Below are 7,422 nucleotides of genomic sequence, written 5' to 3'. Positions count from 1 at the left end.
GGTAGTTCAGTAGTTAGAATGCCCGCCTTTCAGCGGGAGATCCGGGTTTGATTCCTGGACTATGCACTCCCCTCCACACACACAAAGAATACTGTTAAATGATCTTTACTGTAGTTGCTGTGTAATAACCCCATATTTGGAGACTATAGGTGCTTAGGACCACCTCTTCGAAAAGCACCATATTAAATCCTGTCTCCCTATTCAAGGGTTGCGGGGGCGGGAGCCACCAAATGTCAAGTGGAGGGAACATAATGGATAGAATCTAGTATATGGAATATTTCTTTCTGGATTGCCTCTACTCTGGGATTACTTCTGCCAAACTATTTTGCCCACTTTTAAGACTTTGGTTCTGGTTTGTGCCCTATATGTCCAGCCTGATTTATTCATCTCACCACTTTTTCAGCTCACCACTTCCTCTCCAGGTTCAAAGCCTGTTTTGGCTCTGTGGTTTGTAGTTCTCAAGCTGGGTCTCAGTACTGTCTTGTCAACTGACCCCCACCCATAAAGTGCATGCAGACCTTGTAAACACAGCCCATTGCTTCCAGTTCCCTCTGAAAGCAGTTCCCAGGTTTTTCATCAATGGCTGAGTTTTTTCACCAAGCACAGTTTTAGATCTGCTCTTCTGACTTGGACTTTAATGACTTTTTATTAATGAGTAGCTGTTCACAGTTGAATACATATGGTAAAGTCACACTGGTGTCTTGATCAAGCAAAACAAAGCCTTGCAGCTCATAGTGTGACAGCTTTGAACAGATACATTTAAAAAGCAATGGATTATCTGATGATAATATTAAGGGATTGTTTTATTAAGCTTTTGACTCCAGAATCTTGCTTGCTTTTAAAATAAAAAATATAATATTCTAGAAAATATGTTATTTTTTAATATCCATGATGGACCATTTAATAGTTAGGATCAATAGTTTAACAGAAGAACCAAAATGTCTGAAGTAGCTTTTATATTTCTTTTCTATTAGAAGAGAATTAACTTTCCATGAAGAATTTAAATAAATATTTCCATCATAAATACTACAACATGCTTTGCAATTAGCAGTAATATTTATTGATGAATACAGGGAAACCCAAAATTTAAGAATACTTTGGAGTTAACGAATTCACTAAAGAAAGGGCCTGGATAGCAGTAGAGAAAAACAGTTCATGTTTTTTTACTAGAAATAGATTCAAAGAAGAAGATGGAATGAACTCTTCACTTCTGTGTCTAATAATAAGGTTCACCAGTATATATATACCTCTTTGATAATATTTGCATTGTTATTAAATTGTAATATAGTCCAGCTACATTATGGGTTAAAGTAGACGATAATGGCCTGATCTGGAAACTAATGTCATTTATTATTTCTATGGGCAAATGTGTTGAGATTCATATAAGCAATATAAAGCAGGAGTTTGTAACATAAAGCAAGAGTCTGTAACATTACTTAACTTGTATGTGCTTTGAAAACTGAAAAAAATAAATAAAATGAAACAACACTGACCTAACCAAGGAAGACTAATTCACTCAGCCACAGCATGCTGGCCATAGTGGCTTTCACCTTGAGTTAGTTTGAGAATCAGTTTTCTCATCTGCAAAATTAGGTTATTTTCTGCCTCATCTCGTGGATTTATTTTGCAAATTAATGGCATCATGCATGCATGAATGTGTTGGAAATAATAAAGCAATAAAATCAATGAAAGCATGCATGTGTACATATTTATCAGCTTCAAGTCCAGTGAAGTCATATTTTTGTTCACAATAGGGAATAGTGCTTCAAAGGAAAATACAGGTGAATTTTATGTGATCAGTTACTAGAAATAGATATGTTTACTGGTAAGACATAAAAAAAGGGAAAACAGGAGGGGAACACTAAGCTTTGAAGTTAAGAGTCCTGAATATATCCTCCCTCCTTGACTCCTTTGTTTTAAAAGTAATAGGGTGAAAGGACTAAAGCTGTCAGAACTAAAGCACCAACCACCCTCCCTAGACCCCCCGCTCCCATTTTTCTCACTACCCATGGGATATTTTTTGGAGCAATATATGTTGCCAAGACTCGGCCATTCTTTCTCCTGTGTCCATCATTTCAGCACATCTAGATCATCACCATCATGTTTAAATCAGTTTGGTGCTCTACTGTCTGATTGATATGAGTATTTTTAAAATTTGGCTTTTTTCATGACAACTGCTCTGTACAGAATAAAAATTCCCCATTGTCTATCAATTCAAATGCACTTCAGAGGATATTGTGTTGCTTTTTAAACTCTTCGTTTTGAACTGCTGCTCCTGGATCCCCCTCTGTCCACCCTTGGCCCTTTAAAATATCAGGCCTATCAGCACTTCTTGAAAAGGCGTTTATTTTTTCATACATACTATACATTTCATATAGGAAAAATTACTGGCCTCCTTATCATGGAAAATATTTCTAGTGGTTCTTAATTGAAATTAAATCCTTTATAAGTAGGAAATCCATGCTCTAATCATATTAGAAATTTTCAGTATAAAATTTTCTCACTCCCTAGAGAAAATTTATATGTATAAAGGAGCATCTGCCTAAATACATAAATTACTGTAAAGAAAAAAACAAAGAAAATACTCTTGCCACTTAGCGAGGAACACTCATAAATATCTCGTCCAAAAGGAATTATTTTTTTCTGCTCACAGGCACTGAACCCATTTACCATAGCAACCATTACTAGTTGGTCTATAACTGGGCATGAATTTTACACTCTCTTATGTGAAATGTTAGGGCTCTAAGTTAGGATCAAGTGCAGTTCTATAATATTTTAGAAGGCTTCCTTTATCTCAAAAATCAGGGAGGAAAAATTTCATCCTGCTGCCTGTTCATTCGTGTGTTTGTTTAAGCAGTTCATTCAACACTCACATGGGCGCACTGTGTGCCAAACAGGTTAACACATAGCCCTTAACCAAAAAGAATGCCTCAAATAAAGTCAGCATGCCATGGGCAAACGGCATTCCTGGAAAAGAAACTTTTTTCTTTTCTTTTTTTTTTTTTTTAGTGAGGAGCTTTCTAATTTTAGAATCATCTAATCATTATAACTAGACTAATGGATTAGGGCCTGCAAGTAAGGTGGCAAGAGGTTTGTTTAGCTAGTCAGACTGCCCATAAATATCCAAGTACGCACTGTAACTGCTACAGAAGGTCCCTTCCTTTGTGGTCTTACAGATTTTCCTTGCAGCCACTCTCTGAAGAAGGGAAGTTAGGCGCATACATTCTTCTTTTGCAGCAGCCTATACGCTCCTTGTCAGTGGGTGCCAGCATGAGGAAGCTGAAAATGCCTACTGATAAGCATGAAAGAAGGGTGCGACCCTCCATTTTCTTTAGGTCTCTCACATCAAATACAGAATGAATTCTTATAAAGGTTTATGAATTTCTCTTTTGGAGAGTACAAAGATACAAGTAGGATTTTAAACCCTTTTATTGCTCTGGCATTATCTCTATCTCCTGCTGAAGGAATTAATTCCCGTTCTCTTGTTCCTTTCATATTTTGCCTCCTTGAACATCTGATGAATCTAAGAGATGTTTTAGTTCAGATGAGGGACCCTCCAAGTAAAAGAGAAACCCCAAAGAGCAATTGCCTCAACATGACATAGGTTCATTTCTCTCCCATGTTCAAGAAGTTCAAAAGTAGTCAGTTTTGGGTTTGTATGTACATCACAAAGTAAGGGACCCAAAGTCCTTTTGGATGAGTTATCTGGCCCCCTCCCCACAGAAGTGTCCTCTGTCCTTTTTGTCTTGCTCTATGTGGGCCGAGAGACAGACAGGAATGAAGAAGGGGCAAAGAGGTGCATGAGAACCATCTTTAAAGAATATTCCCTAGAGTGTATCACAAGATTACTTCTGTTTTTATAATCCAATGCCCAGAGCTTGGTCCCACCTCACTGCAAGGGAGGCTGGGAAAGTAGTCTGAGCCCACCCAAATATTCTATTAATAATTAACACACATAGGGCTTAATTACATGATAGTCACTGTTTTGGTACAGCAAGAAGTCTTAAGATTTGTTGGGCCGGGGATTGAAACCATATAGGGCATATCATGATAATAAAAATATTTACCGAGAATCTACCCAGATGTTAGACATGAGATTAGGTCCTGTATATATGATGTTATTAATCCTCAAATACCACACTACAAGGTAGATATTTACCACATTTTATTAGTGAGGAAACTAAGATTCAGGGAGACTAAGAACTTGCCTGAGGGCACAGAGGTGGTAAAGTATAACTTAGAATTTGAACATAAATATGTAAGTAAAAACTCTCTTCATGATGAAACACTTTCTCACACTTGGGGGAAAGAAAGAGGTGGTTAAATGTTGGTGAAGAGCTTGGGCTCTGCTCTGGAGTTAGAATTTCTGAACTTAAATACCAGCTTTAACACTTAGTGGCTTTGTGAACTTGAGCAATTTACTTAACCTTTTTTAGGTTTCAAGTTTTCACATTGGAAAGAGAGGATAATAACCTAACAGGGACTTGTAAGGAGAGAGTCATCGAGTTTTTAGCATAGTTTCTTACATTTAGTAAGCACATAGTAAATCTTCATTACTATAATTGTTAGTAGTAGCAGTGTTTCAGTAGCATCTTTTGAATGATTTGGAGAAGTAAAGAAAGGCAGATGAACCACCTAGAAGGCAGTTGCAGGGATCAGTGGGTGATAGAGCTGAGGAAAGAATAAAGACTGTAGTTCAAGATATAAAACACTTTTCTTATTATGAGAAACACAGGAAGATATTCTAATTACCTCCCTATTCTCTCTTCCTTAAATTGACCAAAGTGAGAACATTATATTTATCTTATATACTTTTAATGCACCAAGTGATTTTCATGGCTTGTTCAACAGCTAAATAACCACTTCTCAAACCAAAGAATATTTCTTAAAATTTAAACATCAATCTCTGAGATACAAATATTCAAGTAACATTATTTAAAAGTGAAGGACAGTTACTCGCTTACAAAGGAAGGCTTTGTGAAGCCATATTGCCCATAGTTTCCTAAGAATTTAGGCATTTAAAAAAGTAGTAATTAAAATTGTAATTCAGTTGGCATAAACAGTTATGGCCACATTCTGTGTTAACTCTAGAAAGTTTAGAAAAAGCAGACAGACAGAAATTTAAAACAGTTAAGCCAGGAAATTTTTAGCAAAGTCTACTGCCAAGAAGCAATTATTTTTTTGAAATTTTTTACTCTCAAATAATCTGCTTTAGGAAACTTATTTATTAAAAATCGACAGATAAATTTTAACAACAAATTTACAGTCATGTGATTTCAAACCTTTGGTGAGGAAACACTACAGATGGAGGCCAATTCTGTGGCTTTCACAGTGTTCTACTGTCAAGAATATTTTTGCATCTCTTCCAGAACCTACTCTGAACATAGGAATTTGTTCCAGAGATGCTATAACCACAATTCTTGGAATTTGGTTTTCTTACAGAAAGCAAGTATCATGTAATGGAAAGAATACTGGATTTGCATTTGAAAATCTGACTTTCAAATCAGCAAGGAAGGAGAGTAGGGGCATGATGGAATTCTCTCCTCCTCCCAATTTTAAGAACAGAAGTTTCTGATTCCTCCAGGACTGAAGCAAGGGAAATGAGGACTGAGGAAGTATGAAGGTCCTCAATTATCGGGTGGTGTGATGATCAAGCATCATCAGATGCTCCTCATGTAGGACCGTTCCTGTATTCTTTGCAGACCTCACTATCAGGAACTCTTACCAGCGGTAGCCTGAAAACTGTGACTTCTATTCCAGCTGTTTGCTTGAACTTTTTCTGTACCCTCTAGGCATTCAGTGGTCCCCTCCCAGTTTCCCTTTTCTGCTTCCAGGCAGCTGTGGACAAGACCTAAGATCACCCTACGCTAACACTCACTCCCATTTCCCCTTCTTCTCTCTCTCTCTCTTTTCTCTTTCTCCCTCTCTCTTCCTGTCCCTCCTCCCCATGTCCACCATCTCTCTCTCTCTCTCTCTCTCTCTCTCTCTCTCTCACACACACACACACACACACACACACACACACACACACACACACACACACGTGTGGCCTACATTGGATTCATAGTACTCATTCATACAGCCTTTGCCCAACAATTTCTCGGGGTGCTGTTACTTTCTACACTTGGCTAGATTTCCTTGTCTCATCTTCTACAGGCTATTTGTGCCAGTTGCTCTCTGATTAAATCAATTGCTTGTGACTCAGACACAACTCCATTGTGTACCCCAAATCTCATGGGTCATCTATAGAATTTTCCATGAGGCCTAATTAAATATCTTTTCTATTAACTTGGCTTTAGAAGCTAGTACTGTTGCTTTTTCCCCATTGTTAAGGGGTCTCCCATCATAGCCAGCTCCAAAGAACTCCTCTTGAAAATTCCTCCTCTAAGATTCTACTCTTTTAGGCTAACTACTCTGAAAAGATTTGCATTTTTGTTTGGCATTTCCCTTTGCAATTTGTCCTAACCCCTACGTCTATTTTAATATTTCTATGGAGCTATTTCTCCCAAAGCCAGGATTTACAAGTCCAGGAATCAAGGGGTAGAAATGGGAGTTGCACCACTCATTATTACTAATAGAGATCTATTAGAAAAATTTTTGCTTTTTGTCCCTGTAATCTTATTTTGCTTACTTTCCCTGCAACCTTAAGCTCTGCTGGCCTATCAGTCTTAGTTCCAAAAGAAGTACTTCCACCAGGAGACACAACAATGATTCCATTGAACTAGAAGCTCAGACTGCCATCTGGCACTCTGGGCTCCTCATGCCTCTGAATCAATAGGCAAAGAGGGGAATTGTTGTACTTTCTGGGATGACTGATCCTTACTATCAAGGGGAAATAGGGCTGCAACCACACAATTATAAAGGCGGGTTTGCCTGGAATACAGGAGATCCTCCAGAGTGTCTCTTAGTTCTACCATGCCCTGTGAAAATGGAAAACTGCATCATCCCAACATCAGGAGTGAAGGTTTAGTTCACCCCACTGGGCAAAGAATTACAGCCAACTGAGGTGCTTGCTGAGGGTAAATGGAACATGGAATGGAGGGTAGTGGAAGAAGATAGTGATAAACATGAAATACAACCACATGACCAGTAATAAAAACAAAAGGACTGTAGTAGTTATGAATATTTCTTCCATGTTTCTTTTTTGAGTATGTTTGTGTATGTACATAAAGCAAATAACTTTGTTTTCTTCCCTATTTTATCCTCTTATCAAATGACATAAGTCTGTATTAGTTTCATGACATAATTTTAAATTATAGGGTATTAAGTTTAGGAGCGAATATTACCCAAGGACTTGCATCCTATCCTGGAGAAAATTAGTGTGTTCCTGGTTGTACACAGAACAGTTGAGTACTGTTATTGTCTTAACATAAAATATGACTGCTATTGTTTTTATTTAGAGATTAGGTATGTTTTAAGATG

The sequence above is a fragment of the Tamandua tetradactyla genome, chromosome 6, assembly GCF_023851605.1.
Source record: "Tamandua tetradactyla isolate mTamTet1 chromosome 6, mTamTet1.pri, whole genome shotgun sequence".
In the NCBI taxonomy this organism is placed as follows: Eukaryota; Metazoa; Chordata; class Mammalia; order Pilosa; family Myrmecophagidae; genus Tamandua; species Tamandua tetradactyla.
This window is presented reverse-complemented; position numbering follows the sequence as displayed.